Source organism: Ranitomeya variabilis, chromosome 1 (genome assembly GCF_051348905.1).
Source record: "Ranitomeya variabilis isolate aRanVar5 chromosome 1, aRanVar5.hap1, whole genome shotgun sequence".
In the NCBI taxonomy this organism is placed as follows: domain Eukaryota; kingdom Metazoa; phylum Chordata; class Amphibia; order Anura; family Dendrobatidae; genus Ranitomeya; species Ranitomeya variabilis.
In genome coordinates, this window is record NC_135232.1 from 82204597 (window position 1) to 82222743 (window position 18147).

Sequence of the window (18147 nt, forward strand, 5' to 3'; positions counted from 1 at the left end):
ACTGGGAACATATGACATGGTCCTATTAATTATTGTCAGGGGAGTACCTAGGGGGGCACTGGCGGGGCAGGTATCCTGGATGCCAAGCAGAGGCCACCATAAGCGTCTCTGCCTTGCCCAGGGTACTTCAGAAGAACTAGGGCAGAATATTGAACCTTTATCGCAGATGAAAGAAAACCAAACTACAGCTCTGGCTAATAGCAAAGCATCTTTATCAGTAAGTAGTCCGAGATGATTACAGTGCTCAATTGCTACCAGGCTCGGACTGGCCCACGGGAGAACAGGAGAATCCTCCGGTAGGCCCCTGTGAAGAATTGCTAATGAGTGTAGTACTATTACACTTGATTCACTATTTGCAGAAAAAGGTATAATCTAATCATTCATTAAACAAGCTAGGCAAATTAATATTACATAGAAGCAAAAGTAATTTCACGTACTAGGGTCAGGTTATTTTTGCATGTAGCTTAACCGTGGGCCCCAAGAATCAACACTACTGGTGGGCTTTTACCATCCCGGGCCGACACTGACTGCTACCAATTCCAATTTTCCTAAGACCACCCAGCGAACCAGAGCTCAAAAGTGGTTTTGAAACCCCACTCAAAATTGGCATTTGGAGCCTTTCATGCTGGTTTGGGGGCATTTGGGGATGAGTTTTTTAATTATTGTCCTGATTTTAGCTGATGAAGTGTTGTCAGGGTGAGAGGGGGGGATCCTGAGATCTATGCTATTCAGGGATGTACGGTAACTATATAGGTTCTGAAATTGCAGTCACACCCAAGCCCCCAACCCTGAGAGATCCCAAACGGTACCTCCTGCTCCATAAGAGGAGACCAGTGCAATAAACAGAGTGTGCTAGCTTTGGATCCTGTTCTTTGTTAGAATTCAGAATCTGTCACTTGCCATAAATATGTAATTTTTGTGTCGGGTCTATATGCGTCTGTTCTCCTGAATCTGGCCTTGTTTTTATTTTGTTCCTGCTCCTCTCCATTCCTAAGATATGACCATCTCTTCCCTGTATGTAAATCTAATCCTTTTAGCCAAGTGGGCATGGTCCAACTCACCTAATTGGCTAAAAATATATGATTATACAAGGAAGATCTCAGGAACGGAGATGTGCAGGAACAAAATAAAAACAACCCTGGATTCTGAGGAACAGCAGTATTTACACAGATTACTAAGGGAATGCCATCTGTGATTCTTCCAGAGGATATCTATTCTAATGTGACATGTACATGCCGTCTGTGATTTGTAGATGTATATTTATGGCATGAGACAGGTCCTCTATAAAGTTATGTCTACTGGATCCACCTGGTGGATATTTGATTGTCAAACATCAATAACTAAAATAATCCCACAAAACTGTGCTTGGCTGAATTTAGCTGTAGAAGACAGCACCTTAAAGAACAATTGCAAGCAATCCATGGAAAACTAAGATTATTTAGGATAGGACTAAAGGGAACATTTGGGAATTTTTCCACTCCTCCCTTGTCTAGACTTTTCTTTCCCTTTCCCTGGGTAAATAATAGTGGATGTGAGAACTGATCTGAACACCAGTGTGAGTTCTCACTTACATTCCATCCGTTCAGTAGACAATATTTTTTTACTGCTTTAGGTATGTTAGAAAGTTTAGTCATTGCATACTGACGTGGACAACATATTTGGCTAATCTCTTCAACAGCACCTGTTATCTAAAGATATAGTCCCACAATGTTTAGAGTGAGATTAGGGGCATAGCTAAAGGAAAAAGCAGTCTCTTCTGGGTTGACAGCTAAGGATGCTTTCACATTGCGTATAGGCACCTGTTCAGTGGCCCCGTTGGGGCTTACGTTCGAACCCCCCCACAAATCGGGATGCGGGTGTATGCACCGACTGGGCCATAGACTGGTGCCGACAGAGCAAACTTACGCTCTACCGTGCATCATTTTCAGGCGTGTATGCCTTCTGGAGGCGAATACTCAGACATAGGCTGCAAAAGACCTTCAGAAAGATTTAGCAGACTGTGGAGTTGTGGTACATTGTCCTACTGTTCAGAGACACCTGCATATAGCCTCCATAGAAGAGTCATCATAAGAAAACCTCTCCTGCATCCTCTCCATAAAATTCAGCATCAGAAATATGCAAAAGAAAATCTAAACAAGCCTGATGCATTTTGGACACAAGTCCTGAGGACCGAGGAGGTTAAAATAGAACTCTTTGGCCACAATGATCTAAGTATGTATGGGGGAAAAAGGGCACAGAATTTCAGGAAAAGAACATCTCACCAAACATTAAGCATAGGAGTGGATCAATCATGCTTTGGGATTGTGTTGCAGCCAATTGCGTACGGAACATTTCATGAGGGAAGAATGGATTCAATGAAATTTCAAGAAATTCTTGATGCAAATATAACACATTTGTAAAAAAGCTGAAGCTGAAAAGAGGATGGGTTCAACAAATGGATAATGATCCTAAACACAAGTCAAAATATACAATAAACTACCTCAAAAGGCTCAAGCAGAAGGTTTTACAATTGTCTTCACAGTCCCTTGATCTGAACATCACTGCAAATCTGTGGCTAGACCTCAAAATGGCAGTGCATGCTAGACGACCCAGAAGTCTCACAGAAATAGAAGAATTTTCCTTGAAGAATGGATAAAAATCCCTCAAACAAGAATTGAAAGATTCTTGTCTGGCTGCAAAAAGCATTTACAAGCTATGATACTTGCAAAAGGGGGTGCTATTAGATACTAACCATGCAAGGTGCCTAAACAAACTTTTACATTGGCCCATTTTCCTTTTTGTAATTTTTACCATGGTATCTGTGCTGACACAGCATTTTATCTTAATTAACCAGACATCTATTTTCAGTAAGCCAGAAGGAATAGACAGTTATCTATATTTTGACTTTTTAATTTATGTGTTTGTTCTTTGTATGGTCAAGAAAACACAGACTTTTGTTCGTTTAAGCCTGTAATATTGACTTTTAAGTTGATGCTTGTTTTGCTGTTATCCTTGGTGATAGAGACGCAGGTAATTGAACAATGATGTTTGTTGATATGTTGATTACACATTGTCCAGGCCAGCCAGTTTGTTGACTTGCAAAACAGAGGAGGAAAAACTATGCAAATACATTAAATAATCAAACAATGCCAGTTAATCTCATCACCACCATTCTTCAACTTGACCTGTGAATTATGGTTTGAAGAACAGAACTATATATAAAGGGTTATGCCTCTGTAACAATATATCCAATACATCCAGAGATTTTGTAAAAAACCACAGCCAGGAACACTCTACAGCCAGAAACACTCTACAAGTCAACAGTCAAGACATCATGGCTCCATCACGAGGGACAAAGATTTGACATTCTACAGGATGTATGCTTTGGAGATCACAGCCCAGCTGAAAGAATACAGATCTGCTCCATTGATCATCATTGAACCCATGGATACGTTTGGGGTTTTCAGGATTTGGACCCACTGATCACCTGAGCCCCTATGGATACGTATGGGACAGCCAGGATTGGGACTGTTTTGTGGTTCAATAAAGTATTGCCACACTGTTTTACCCTCACCCAGTGTTGTCTGCGTAGTATTACGCCCACGGTAAAAGGAGAGCGGGCGATCGGTGGGATGATCCCTGGTTCATGCGGTTTCAGCTAATGGACTAGGGCACGCGCTGATCCCCATGTCTTCACAATAACCCATCAGCGTCCCACAATATTATATAATTTCAATGCTGCTTTTAGGGATTGATAGTAGTATCTAAATGGTTATGAGCAGTAAAAAGAGCTCAGCTCCTGTCGCTGCTGTTTTTAGAGACAGTTGCCGGCTATGCAACATATCAGACATCTACCGCATGTGGGGAGAACTCAGCTCCTGAGCCTCTTCCATCCACAGGAACTTTAGTGAAGGGCACACTGGGATGCCAGAATGCCTTTAAGCTTTGCTGCTACCCAGGAACTTTAAGTTACAACCGAGGAGTCCAATAAGACTAAAATTAAAGAATAGCACAACCATATTTTATTGTTCGTACCACGCAGCTAAAAAGAACCGGCATTAGATCAGCATGGCATCCTTAAATAATTAAAACTGATCTTAATATGAGAAGCAGAAGTTATGTAGACATCTTTATTCTTGTAACTACATTGCAAGTTAAGTGTCCTCCAAACCCTGGATTTTCCCCAGTCTATTTGCCTGCCTTCTGCTGCATTTATATCAGAACGTACTCGCTTGGAGAGTACAGATGATGGCAGTGAAAGGGTCAGCTCAGCACTTGTTGTTCTGATAAGTACAACATTTAAAGGAGGACCCTCTAACTGCAAGCATTGGTACTCCGAATGAGTATGTTCTGATATCAATGCAGGTGAAGGCAAGCAAATAGACTGAGGAAAAGTGGGGGTGTTTGGAATCCACTTACGGCACATTCAATTTACAGGAATGAAGACAAATTCTCTAATAAAATGATTTGCAACGTTCCATAACTTTCCATGTGTTTAACAAAATTGGATAAAGTTTAGTTACTCTTTCACCTCTATTACAATTCTCAGCAGATATAGGGTTAACTTACTCTACTGCAGACTTCAAAAAACAATTAGACTTCAAAGATAGGAAACATAAAGGCTTGCCTCTGTTCTAACAGATTTGTTTGCATAGAAGCAGGCCGCTCATTCACAAAGCATTCATTATTATATCCTATGGTCATCTTCTATGCAGAACCTAGCATCCGGCTCATCCACTGGAAACAAGCATCACATACATTTTATGTTATATACTGTATGTTCTATCTTAAAATGTGTGGATACATAATGTATCTGATACTTGTGTATGTGTATATATAATGAGGTACAATCTCTATGGTATATTGCATGCAGACATAGGTTGCCTGTTGTGAATTTGGATTCTGGGCTCCCCCGGTGGCTACTGGTGGAATTGAACTTGTGACATCATCTTCCCTGTTCACCTGTTCTGATTAGATCTGGGTGTCGCTATATAACCTGGCTTCTCTGTTAGATGCTTGCCGGTCAACAATGTTATCAGAAGCCTCTCTGTGCTTGTTCCTGCTCCCAGACATCTACTAGATAAGTTGGACATTCGTCCATGTTTTGTTTTGTATTTTGGTTCCAGTTCACAGCTGCAGTTTCGTTACTGTGTCTGGAAAGCTCTTGTTGATCAGGAATTGCCACTCTGGTATTATGAGTTAATGCCAGAGTCCTAAAGTAATTTCTGGATGTGTTTTGTTAGGGTTTTCTACTGACCATGAAAGTATGCTTTCTGTCTTCTGCTATCTAGAAAGCGGACCTCAAATTTGCTAAAACTATTTTCCTGCTGCGTTTGTTATTTCTTCTAAAATCACCGCCAATATATGTGGGGGGCCTCTGTCTCCTTTTTTTTGGGCATTTCTCTAGAGGTGAGTCAGGTCTTATATTTCCCTCTGCTAGCATTATTTAGTTCTCCGGCCGGCGCTGGGCATATAGGGATAAAAAGTAGGACATGCTACCTGGCTACTTCTAGATGATGCGGTAGGTTTAGTTCATGGTCAGTATAGTTACATCTTCCAAGAGCTTGTTCCTATAGAGGCTTATGCTAGTTCTCTGGCCATGGAGATCATGACAGTTTGACCGGCCCACTAAAGGGTTAAAATCCTTGGCTGAGAAAGGAGAGAAATAAGAAGTCTGCTGAGAGTTTTTTTTTTTTTTTTTTTCTCTGTGCTCTTAATTGGATCACTTGCCAGTCTGTCTATGCTGCAGTCTTTCTTTTTTTTTCTCTCTCCTTATAATCTTTGAATGGCTTTGTGTTCACTTGTTAATAATGGATCTTCAGAGTGTAACTGCAGGTTTGAATAATCTCACCACGAAAGTACAAAATTTGCAAGATTTTATTGTTCATGCTCCGGTATCTGAGCCGAGAATTCCTTTGCCGGAATTCTTCTCAGGGAATAGATCTAGCTTTCAGAATTTTAGAAATAATTGTAAGCTATTTTTGTCCCTGAAATCTCGTTCTGCTGGAGACCCTGCACAGCAGGTTGGGATTGTGATTTCCTTGCTCCGGGGCGACCCTCAAGACTGGGCTTTTGCATTGGCACCTGGGGATCCTGCGTTGCGCAATGTGGATGCGTTTTTTTTTGGCCTTGGGCTTGCTGTATGAGGAACCTCATTTGGAACTTCAGGCAGAAAAAACTTTGATGTCCCTATCGCAGGGGCAAGATGAAGCTGAAATTTACTGCCAAAGATTCCGTAAATGGTCTGTGCTTACTCAGTGGAATGAGTGTGCCTTGGCGGCTACTTTCAGAGAGGGTCTCTCTGATGCCATTAAGGATGTTATGGTGGGGTTCCCTGTGCCTGCGGGTCTGAATGAGTCCATGACAATGGCCATTCAGATCGATAGGCGTCTGCGGGAGCGCAAACCAGTGCACCATCTGGCGGTGTCCACTGAGAAGACGCCAGAAAGCATGCAGTGTGATAGAATTCTGTCCAGAAGCGAGCGGCAGAATTTTAGACGGAAAAATGGGTTGTGTTTCTATTGTGGGGATTCTACTCATGTTATATCAGCATGCTCTAAGCGTACTAAAAAGCTTGATAAATCCGTTTCCATTGGCACTTTACAGTCTAAATTTATTTTGTCTGTGACCCTGATTTGCTCTTTGTCATCTATTACTACTGACGCCTATATCGACTCTGGCGCCGCTTTGAGTCTTATGGATTGGTCCTTTGCCAATCGTTGTGGGTATGATTTAGAGCCTTTGGAAACTCTTATTCCTCTGAAGGGGATTGACTCCACCCCATTGGCTAATAATAAACCACAATACTGGACACAAGTGACTATGTGTATTAATCCGGATCACCAGGAGACTATTCGTTTTCTGGTGCTGTATAATCTACATGATGATTTGGTGCTGGGATTGCCATGGCTGCAGTCTCACAACCCAGTCCTTGACTGGAGAGCTATGTCTGTGTTGAGCTGGGGATGTAAGGGGACTCATGGGGACGTACCTTTGGTGTCCATTTCATCATCTATTCCCTCTGAAATCCCTGAGTTCCTGTCTGATTATCGTGACGTCTTTGAAGAACCCAAGCTGGGTTCACTACCTCCGCACCGTGAGTGCGATTGTGCTATAGATTTAATTCCGGGTAGTAAATACCCAAAGGGTCGTTTATTTAATCTGTCTGTGCCTGAACATACTGCTATGCGAGAATATATAAAGGAGTCCTTGGAAAAGGGACATATTCGTCCATCGTCATCTCCCTTAGGAGCCGGTTTTTTCTTTGTGTCAAAAAAAGACGGCTCTTTGAGACCATGTATTGATTATCGGCTTTTGAATAAAATCACGGTTAAATATCAATACCCATTGCCGTTGCTGACTGATTTGTTTGCTCGCATAAAGGGGGCCAAGTGGTTCTCTAAGATTGATCTCCGTGGGGCGTATAATTTGGTGCGGATCAGGCAGGGGGATGAGTGGAAAACCGCATTTAATACGCCCGAGGGCCACTTTGAGTATTTGGTGATGCCTTTTGGTCTTTCTAATGCCCCTTCAGTCTTCCAGTCCTTTATGCATGATATTTTCCGCGATTTTTTGGATAAATTTATGATAGTGTATCTGGATGATATTCTGATTTTTTCGGATGACTGGGACTCTCATGTCCGGCAAGTTAAGAGGGTTTTTCAGGTTTTGCGGTCTAATTTTCTGTGTGTCAAGGGTTCTAAGTGCGTTTTTGGGGTTCAGAGAATTTCCTTTTTGGGATATATTTTTTCTCCCTCTTCCATTGAGATGGATCCTGTCAAGGTTCAGGCTATTTGTGATTGGACGCAGCCCTCTTCTCTTAAAAGTCTTCAGAAATTTTTGGGCTTTGCCAACTTTTTTCGTCGATTTATTTCTGGTTTTTCGGATGTCGTTAAGCCATTGACCGATTTGACTAGACAGGGTGCTGATGTTGCTAATTGGTCCCCTGATGCTGTGGAGGCCTTTCAGGAGCTTAAGCGCTGTTTTTCTTCTGCCCCTGTGTTGCGTCAGCCTGATGTGACTCTTCCTTTTCAGGTTGAGGTCGACGCTTCTGAGATCGGAGCTGGGGCAGTGTTGTCGCAGAAAAGTTCTGACTGCGCCGTGATGAGGCCTTGTGCCTTCTTTTCCCGTAAATTTTCGCCCGCTGAGCGGAATTATGATGTTGGGAATCGGGAGCTTTTGGCCATGAAGTGGGCGTTTGAGGAGTGGCGCCATTGGCTCGAGGGGGCCAGACATCAGGTGGTGGTATTGACTGACCACAAAAATTTGATTTATCTTGAGACCGCCAGGCGCCTGAATCCTAGACAGGCGCGCTGGTCATTATTTTTTTCTCGGTTTAATTTTGTGGTATCGTACCTACCAGGTTCTAAGAATGTTAAGGCGGATGCCCTTTCTAGGAGTTTTGAGCCTGATTCACCTGGCAACTCTGACCCCACAGGTATTCTTAAGGAGGGAGTTATCTTGTCAGCCGTTTCTCCAGACCTGCGGCGGGCCTTGCAGGAGTTTCAGGCGGATAGACCGGATCGTTGTCCGCCTGATAGGCTGTTTGTTCCTGATGATTGGACCAGTAAAGTCATCTCTGAGGTGCATTCTTCTGCGTTGGCAGGTCATCCTGGAATTTTTGGTACCAGGGATTTGGTGGCAAGATCCTTCTGGTGGCCTTCCCTGTCACGAGATGTGCGAGGCTTTGTGCAGTCTTGTGACGTTTGTGCTCGGGCCAAGCCTTGTTGTTCTCGGGCTAGTGGATTATTGTTGCCCTTGCCTATTCCTAAGAGGCCTTGGACACACATCTCGATGGATTTTATTTCAGATCTGCCTGTTTCTCAGAAGATGTCTGTCATCTGGGTGGTGTGTGACCGTTTTTCTAAGATGGTTCATTTGGTTCCCCTGCCCAAATTGCCTTCTTCTTCCGAGTTGGTGCCCCTGTTTTTTCAAAATGTTGTTCGTTTGCATGGTATTCCTGAGAATATCGTTTCTGACAGAGGAACCCAATTTGTGTCTAGATTTTGGCGGGCATTTTGTGCTAGGATGGGCATAGATTTGTCTTTTTCGTCTGCTTTTCACCCTCAGACTAATGGCCAGACCGAGCGGACTAATCAGACCCTGGAGACATATCTGAGGTGTTTTGTGTCTGCTGACCAGGATGATTGGGTTGCTTTTTTGCCATTGGCGGAGTTCGCCCTCAATAATCGGGCCAGCTCTGCCACCTTGGTTTCCCCGTTTTTCTGTAATTCGGGGTTCCATCCTCGATTTTCCTCCGGTCAGATGGAATCCTCGGATTGTCCTGGAGTGGATGCGGTGGTGGAGAGATTGCATCATATCTGGGGGCAGGTGATGGACAATTTAAAGTTGTCCCAGGAGAAGACTCAGCTTTTTGCCAACCGTCACCGTCGTGTTGGTCCTCGGCTTTGTGTTGGAGATTTGGTGTGGTTGTCTTCTCGTTTTGTCCCTATGAGGGTCTCATCTCCTAAGTTTAAGCCTCGGTTCATCGGTCCGTATAAAATATTGGAGATTCTTAACCCTGTTTCCTTCCGTTTGGACCTCCCTGCATCCTTTTCTATTCATAACGTTTTTCATCGGTCGTTATTGCGCAGGTATGAGGCACCGGTTGTGCCTTCCGTTGAGCCTCCTGCTCCGGTGTTGGTTGAGGGTGAGTTGGAGTACGTTGTGGAAAAAATCCTAGACTCCCGTGTTTCCAGACGGAGACTCCAGTATCTGGTCAAGTGGAAGGGATATGGCCAGGAGGATAATTCTTGGGTCACTGCATCTGATGTTCATGCCTCTGATCTGGTTCGTGCCTTTCATAGGGCCCATCCTGATCGCCCTGGTGGTTCTGGTGAGGGTTCGGTGCCCCCTCCTTGAGGGGGGGGTACTGTTGTGAATTTGGATTCTGGGCTCCCCCGGTGGCTACTGGTGGAATTGAACTTGTGACATCATCTTCCCTGTTCACCTGTTCTGATTAGATCTGGGTGTCGCTATATAACCTGGCTTCTCTGTTAGATGCTTGCCGGTCAACAATGTTATCAGAAGCCTCTCTGTGCTTGTTCCTGCTCCCAGACATCTACTAGATAAGTTGGACATTCGTCCATGTTTTGTTTTGTATTTTGGTTCCAGTTCACAGCTGCAGTTTCGTTACTGTGTCTGGAAAGCTCTTGTTGATCAGGAATTGCCACTCTGGTATTATGAGTTAATGCCAGAGTCCTAAAGTAATTTCTGGATGTGTTTTGTTAGGGTTTTCTACTGACCATGAAAGTATGCTTTCTGTCTTCTGCTATCTAGAAAGCGGACCTCAAATTTGCTAAAACTATTTTCCTGCTGCGTTTGTTATTTCTTCTAAAATCACCGCCAATATATGTGGGGGGCCTCTGTCTCCTTTTTTTTGGGCATTTCTCTAGAGGTGAGTCAGGTCTTATATTTCCCTCTGCTAGCATTATTTAGTTCTCTGGCCGGCGCTGGGCATATAGGGATAAAAAGTAGGACATGCTACCTGGCTACTTCTAGATGATGCGGTAGGTTTAGTTCATGGTCAGTATAGTTACATCTTCCAAGAGCTTGTTCCTATAGAGGCTTATGCTAGTTCTCTGGCCATGGAGATCATGACAGTTGCCCATAGGGATCTTGCTTTGAGACACAAAGAAAACTTAAAGGGGTTATCCACTACTAGAACAATCCATTCTCGATCGAAATGTTTGGCCTCAGTAAAATAATAAAGCCTATACTCCCCTCCTATGCTGGCGCTGTTCCAGTGGTGTCGGCACTCGCTCTCCCCGGGGCTCTCGTGCATTGTTATGACGTGGACCCAATCAGCGTTGGCGTCACTGTCCCCCGCCCTAGTACCGATTGAACATGAAGAAGTCAGAGATCAGCTGCAGCCCTGGTGACAGAAGGCAGGGCCAGTGACGCCAGCACTGATTGGGCAGCGGACACCACGTGTCATGCAACCGCATCAGAGCTCTGGGACCACCAGTGCCAACACCACTAAAACGGCCCCAGCACAGGAGGTGAGTATAGGCTATTTCATTTTATCGGGGACAACCATTGAGATCGAGAAGGAGTTGTCTAGTAGTGCACAACCCCTCTAATTCTCCTCTGTATTTGTGGCCACCCATACCAAAGATGTGGACTTTTCCTTCAGAGATTACCTTCCTCATGCAACACAGTTCCAAAGACGTAAACGACAAATGTGAATTTGTGGAAAACTCCATTAGAGAGGACCTGTCACTTGCCGTAGATATGTACATATTTTTTTTTACCTATCGTAAATGCCAGTTTCTCCTGAATCTGGAGTTGTGTTCTTCTTCCTCTCCATTCCTGAGAAATGGTCCCCTCTTCCTCGTATGTAAATCTAGTCTTTTATCCAAGCAGGATCGGTCTTCAGCTGTCCTCTGTTGGCATATTCTTGAGGACCACATCCAGTTGGCTAAAAAGACTAGATTTGTAAACAGGGAAGAGGGAGCCATACCTTAGGAATGGAGAGGAAACAGAAGAAAAAATAAACCGTGCTATTTTCAGGAGAACACCAGCATTTATGCCACATAAAATGTGTGACATATTTATGGTCAGTGATCGTTCTTCTTTAAGATCAACAGCACAGACGGAAAAAAGTAAGTGTGTGTTCCAAAAGGTCACATACCCGGCTGACTTTCCATCCAAACTCACTGGATGAAACGTCAACATCGTATTACAGTACTGGTATTGTATATGACATTTTTAGAGATTTCATCCGTGTCCCACAGAGAAAATCTGCAGTGTATAATGATTAGTAGGGCCGATTTAGCATGACCAATTTAGTCTGCAGATCTTCGCCACAGATTACACCCTTTTATGCAGATTTTGGAGCTGCAGATTTTCACCCATGAGGATCTACGCTAACAAGATAAACAAACAGTGAACAATCGTGATCCGACAGGTCATCATTTCTACATTTAAGGTAGGGATTATTCCTGTTTAATGAAGGATGTTAGAAGTCTTGTCAGACATTGAAAACATTTTTGATCTAGTCATGGACATTTTCAAAGTAACAAACAGAAGCACGCTCACCTTTTTTCACCCCCATGGATCCTGCACAGGCCATGCCGGAAGTCTGCGCAGGCTCCGGAAGTGATGTTTATTCTCTCTTAGATGTCAAAAGGACCATAGAACTCTGTGATTGACTGCAGCGGTCAGATAACTAGAAGAAAGCATGATCAGATGTTTCTCTGATGAAGTGCTCTTCTAGTAAAGGTGAGAGGAGTGTGGTGGATTCTAGGCGCTGCCACTGACAAAGTTAAAAAAAACCTTCCAATTTATTCCAACGCGTTTTGGTGGAGAACCTACTCCTTCCTCAGTCCACGATTGGGTTATGCATCACTTTTTACATAGTTATGTTGCGCACAACCTGATCAGGTGAGCGGCCAACCCTCCAACTCACCTCACCAGTTGCCCACGGGGTTACACGGAGAGCGCCTCTTGTTTTTAATCTCTCCAGAAGCTCTCTTCTAGTCACTTGACCGCTGCAGCCAATTATAGGCTTTAGTGCTCCTGTTGACACCGGGACGGTACAGACATTGTTTCTGGAGCAGACTAAGACATCTGGAGTGGCATTTACTGGAGCCACGGGATGGAAGGAGAATATGCATCTGTTTATTACTTGTAAAACATCCGTGCCCAAAAGAATTGCTTTCGACATCAAACAACTTCTTTAAGATTATTAAAGGGTGATCATAACAAATATGCAATCTGTGCCACTACCCAAGAGGACAGGGGTAGCTATAAGAAAAATAGTCAAGCTCCCTTCAGTCTATTTGAAGGGTTTGTACTAATGAGTCCCCTCTACGACTAAAAGATGATTGTGCATTGGCACTTCGAGGAATTTTCTGGGGAAATAAGGGGCCCATATACTGCTCTTGTAGGGTCTCCGATTAATCAGATAGAGTCGCCGCGTCCTCACACTCAGCTTTATATCAATTTACGGCGCTCGCTGTAGGTTCTACTCTTTTAGGTGAACTTACCTTATGTATGATTGACCCTCAGCACATCGGATCTACGCTCCTATCCCTCAGTGGATTTCGCCTCTTATTCACCATGTGTGTAGGGCTTCTCCAGAATATCCTGTCTTCTCTCTGGGTCTTACTCTCTATTTATACAGAACGCCATAAGAAATCAGAGCTGCGAAGATAATCTGCTTCCTCCTGCCTGGAATACTACGAGCGTTTTGATCTGCCTCTCGTACAAGATGTGAGCTTGGCTGTGTGTTTGTGCAGTTTCCTCCGATTTACGTGTTCCCACTAAGCCAGCCTGTCTGGCTCTGAATCTTCCTGTGCTGTTCCTGCCCACTCTACACAATGCACCGCTGTGCTCGATAATTGACACACTCTTCTCACAGAGCACAATCTGTTTAGGAATAGCACATAATGACATTCTGGAGGGTCACACAAGAGTCAGGCAAGGACAAAGAGGTTTAATGGCGGAAAATATCACAAAACTTTCAAGCTGGTACAGGACATCTTTATATACCGAGCAAGCTGAGGCGTACTTCACGGCCAAATCTTAGATACTCTCTGGTCTGAGTCATGAGGAACATTTTAACCAGTGGTTTATAGTGGATGGATTTTTATCAAATAAGGAAAGAACATGGCAGAATTTAGTAAGCAAGGATCTGGTAGAAAGGACTCAACTAGGCTTGGACTGGCCCACAGGAGAACAGGAGGATCCTCTGGTGGGCCTCTGTGCAGGACTGGGCCACCACCCTCTTATATGAGCAGTACTTGGCACAATATACTTGTATCACTATGTACAGACAAACATGGCGTCTTCTTCATTTAACAATTTACCCAGTTAATTGTTATATAAATTTGTGATTGAGGATAATGTCACATGAGCATGTAGCTGAAAGTGGGGGCCTTGAGTTGGTTACTGGTGGGCCCTTGGTAGCCCCACACCTCATACTGCTCAAAGGCTAAGGATTATATAAAAAGGGTTAAGTGAGTTAAGTAGGCAGAGGTGGGTTACACTGTCCCCTTGGTCTCCCTTTCACTGCACTTTCAACAGTTTCTATATCTATAAGACATGGATTTAGAAAAATACTGAGGTGGAGCCATTGGCTTTCTGCACCACCGAGCGCTCCACTATGCACCAGGCCACTCCAGGCCTGTGGCCCGAGAGGTGCCAGGAACATATTCTAATCTACATTGTGCCACTGACAAGAGAAGGCCACATGCCAAAAGAAGTCTGATGACTCAGCTGCTCAGGGGCTTAGTGAATATTCCTTTTTTGAGGGAGGTGAGGGGGCACTTTAGCTCTCTTTGGGGAATTGACAGGAGACTGTAACTGCATGGAGCACTATTATTATTGTAAAGGGACCCTATGGGGGGCATTATTAATGTGTAGGGGACACAAAGTCAGGACTATATTTGTACAATAGGACACTAATGGGGCAGTATTACTTTGTGGAGGCACTATTATTGTTTTTGGGGCACAAAGGGGGGCACTAATATTATCTGGAACTTCAATAACATTTGGGGCACTATCTAGTTGGGAAATCATGGATACATAGTATTGGTGGAAGCATCAGGATGGGTTGGTAGAATCGACACCTACCAATATGGTGGTGTTCGTATAGTGGTATTTATGCAGTAACAGTTTGTCGGTATTATTTAGTCAGGATGTAGTGATAATGCGCGGTCCTGGTCTGGAGGTGTTAAAATTTACATACTGGGATGATGACAGACACGTTAAATCACAATCTGCTTGGAATTTGGCTAAACTGGGGTGAAGACTATAAGGGATCCCACCAATCTTAAACCCTCAGCCCTTTGTATCCGTCTGTCCATCCATCTATCTAAAGAATAAAAAAGCAGGCAGCACTCCAATTATTGTAAAAAATAAAGTGGACGTTAAAGGGATCCTGGCATGTCCTTTTTAGCATGTAAACCGTCTCCAGTGCGTTGTTAGTGGTGCAATGTGGAACACTAACACGCCTTTTTCATTAAAAATGACGGTCTAATCATGTGCAAAGTGCAGAACTATATTGTACCTGCTCATTTAGTCACAGGGTGTGCTTCATTGGGTTCAGTCACGGTTGTCGCAATTTGAATGATGTTCCCGGGGTTGTGCTGACGTCACTCAAATCCACGTTGAAAAATCCTGTATCGTGAAGCCGCACATGTGCAGTGTCATTTGGGGGGCCGCGCATGTGCTGGGATAAGCGGTTTCCAGGCGCAGTCAGTGATGCTGGGTACTACACACAGATTCAGGGGGCATGTGTGTGAAGTCACTCGTCACGGCGCATGCGCAGCTCCCCGATCGACAATGTGCAAACGCAAGATTTTTCAAAGCGGATTTGTGTGACGTCGGCGCAACCTCGAGATCATCTTTCAAACTGCTACAACTGTGACTGGATGAAATGAAGCTCACACCTAAATGAGCAGGTACGATCTAACTATATAAAGTGCTTTTTGCACATGATTAGACCGATGTGCATTGCATCACTAACAACACACTCTGGACAGTTTACAGGCTAAAAAGGACATGACAGGATCCCTTTAAAGTCCACTTTATTTTTTGAAATAATTGGAGTAGTGACATAGTCTAGATTTAATGGAGAGAGAGAGAGAGAGACTCCAGAATGGGAAAATGCAGCTACGGGGCATGCTCAATGTAAAAAAACGGAATCGGTCGCCGGATTCACTCATTTGACAAATCCGGAGCCATAGGCTTCTATTATAGCAAAAGCTGCATGGCGCCGGATCCGTCGCTGGCCGTTTTTTAAACACTTCTGTGCGTTCTCTCCAGCCACCGAACCGACTGTTTTTGACGGGTCCGGTGAAAAATGGATGAAATGTGAGGCCATCCGGCGCTAATACAAGTCTATGAGAAAAAAACGGATCCGGCGGCAAAACAAAAATGGATCCGTTTTTTTCAAAATTCGCCAGATTGTGCCTGACAGCAAAAACCTGATGTGTGAAAGTAGCCTTAGGGGGTGGTGGTCAGGTTTTTCTATATATTATCTATCTATCTATCTATCTATCTATCTATCTATCTATCTATCTATCTATCTATCTATGTTTCTATCTATTATCTATCTATCTATCTATCTATCTATCTATTATCTATTTATCTATCTATCTATTATCTATTTATCTATCTATCTATCTATCTATCTATCTATCTATCTATCTATCTATCTATCTATCTATCTATCTCGGTCATATGACAGCGAATGCACTAAGCTCAATTAAGAAATCCTAAAGAAATCTATCAAATTAAACATTGTCACAAAAAAGTCTGCAGCTTTCCACCATGGCATCCTTTTCATTGGACATATCTTATTTCAGGCGGCAGCGTCTCCGTCATGTACGGTAATAAGCGTCTTCTGGCACAGGGTATGCAGTACTGAGTAATCCGTCCAGGATTTCCTCGCTGCCTGGCTTGGCTTAGTGATGCCCCAGTACACACACAGCTGTTTGTCTCAGACGTAGCCAAGAAGAGAGCACAGAAATGGCCTCAGGCGAGAAAAGACAGAACTGCATGCAAGGAGCTATTCTCTTTGGAGACTGGATACATCTAGAAATATACAACAAGCAGTCTTTCTTTCTAATGAGCAGAAAGCTAAAAAGATACTGAGGTCACCGTCACCATCTAAGCTCCCCGAGAGGCCGTACAATGGCGCAGTATCTGGATGCTGGCTCTCATTGATGTATTCTAAGAACCCTGTGCCAGGACCTGACGGCCTTCTGTCGCTCTTGATGTAACAGTGTGGTGTTATGGTGGGTCATACCCTCTCTATACCTTTTCTTTAGCCTCCATTGACAATAATCAGTCATGTTGGGCTTCTCTAATGGTGTCTGTTTTACAGGAAGAAAAAAATTCATCTTCTGATGACAACTTCAGAATCGCGTTGAATCCCTTAAAAGAGGAATAAAAATGATCACACTTTCTACAAAAATTCAATTTCAACCTACCAAATAATTGACATTTTACAAGACAGTCCAAGAGATGTGATCCTGGGAGAGCTCATCACAGGGTGCGAGCAGAAGGTCAGGACAAAAATGGGTATGGCTTATATAAAAGACCCCTAACTTAATTCAGGCTCCAGGCCAGACTATATACATCTCACTTCATTCATCGTATTCCTGGGGTCTGTCACTCTATCCAAAAAACAAGAGAATGTCCAGCTTCACCGAATCCGTAAAAAAGAGTTTTCTTTATTCACAAACTTTAGCATAGAGGATACAGACTTCATAGCTATGAGTCACTAGGACCTTTGTAAAATCATGTGATCAGCGATTTCGCTGTTATTGGCTATTTAGCACTATATATACGTCGATATGAAGTTAGACATGATTAAGATCTTCTAGATCGAAACGCGTCATCCTTTCCACTTGACCGCATCCACTTTATGCAATGATCTGTACTATTTTATATTTTATATGGATGAATAAAGACTTTTTCAAAATTTTAAGGAGCTGGAATACACGCCTTTTCTTCTCATCTTCTACTACTACATGTCTGGGTCAGGACGAAGTTTCCGTGCTCCTCTGGTCTGTCGGTGAGCTGGCTGTGGCTCATGTAGCCTATTTTCTTTAGGGTTCCACTATGTAAATTATCACTGCAGCCCTCTACCAGTCGGGCCTTTATGGCAGAATGGCCCAACAGACACCTCTCATCAGTGCAAGACATATGAAAGTCCTCATAGAGTTTGTTAAAAAAGACATGAAGGACTTTCACACTATAAGAAATAAGATTCTCTGGTCTGATGAGATGAAGATAGACCTTTTTGGTGATAATTCTAAGCGGTATGTGTAGAGAAAACCAGGAACTGCTCATCACCTGCCCAATACAATCCCAACAGTGAAACATGGTGGTGGCAGTATCATGCTATGGGGGTGTTTTTCAGCTGCAGGGACAGGACAACTGGTTGTCATTGAAGGAAACATGAATGCAGCCAAGTACAGCGATATCATGGATGAAAACCTCTGGACCTTACACTTGGGCGAAGGTTCACCTTCCAACAAGACAATGACCCTAAGCACACAGCTAAAATAACAAAAGAGTGGCTTCAGAACAACTCTGTGATCATTCTTGACTGGCCCAGCCAGAGCCCTGACGTAAACCCAATTTAGCATCTCTGGAGGGACCTGAAAATGGCTGCCCACTAACTTTCACCATCCAACCTGACGGAACTGGAGA

General features: G+C 43.6%; 1 protein-coding gene across 2 annotated transcripts in view; it reads right to left on the reverse strand.

Annotated features, from left to right (window-relative positions):
- The window catches only part of NIM1K (NIM1 serine/threonine protein kinase), a 74350-nt gene that overhangs the window by 32198 nt on the left and 24005 nt on the right, over positions 1–18147 (reverse strand). The window contains exon 1 of one of the 2 annotated variants that reach the window (XM_077285503.1): positions 12969–13201. The exons of the other annotated variant lie outside the window; for it this stretch is intronic. The gene's annotated coding sequence lies outside the window, so the exon portion shown is untranslated. Of the gene's footprint in view, positions 1–12968; positions 13202–18147 lie in introns of those variants that run through there. 2 annotated transcript variants of the gene reach the window in all.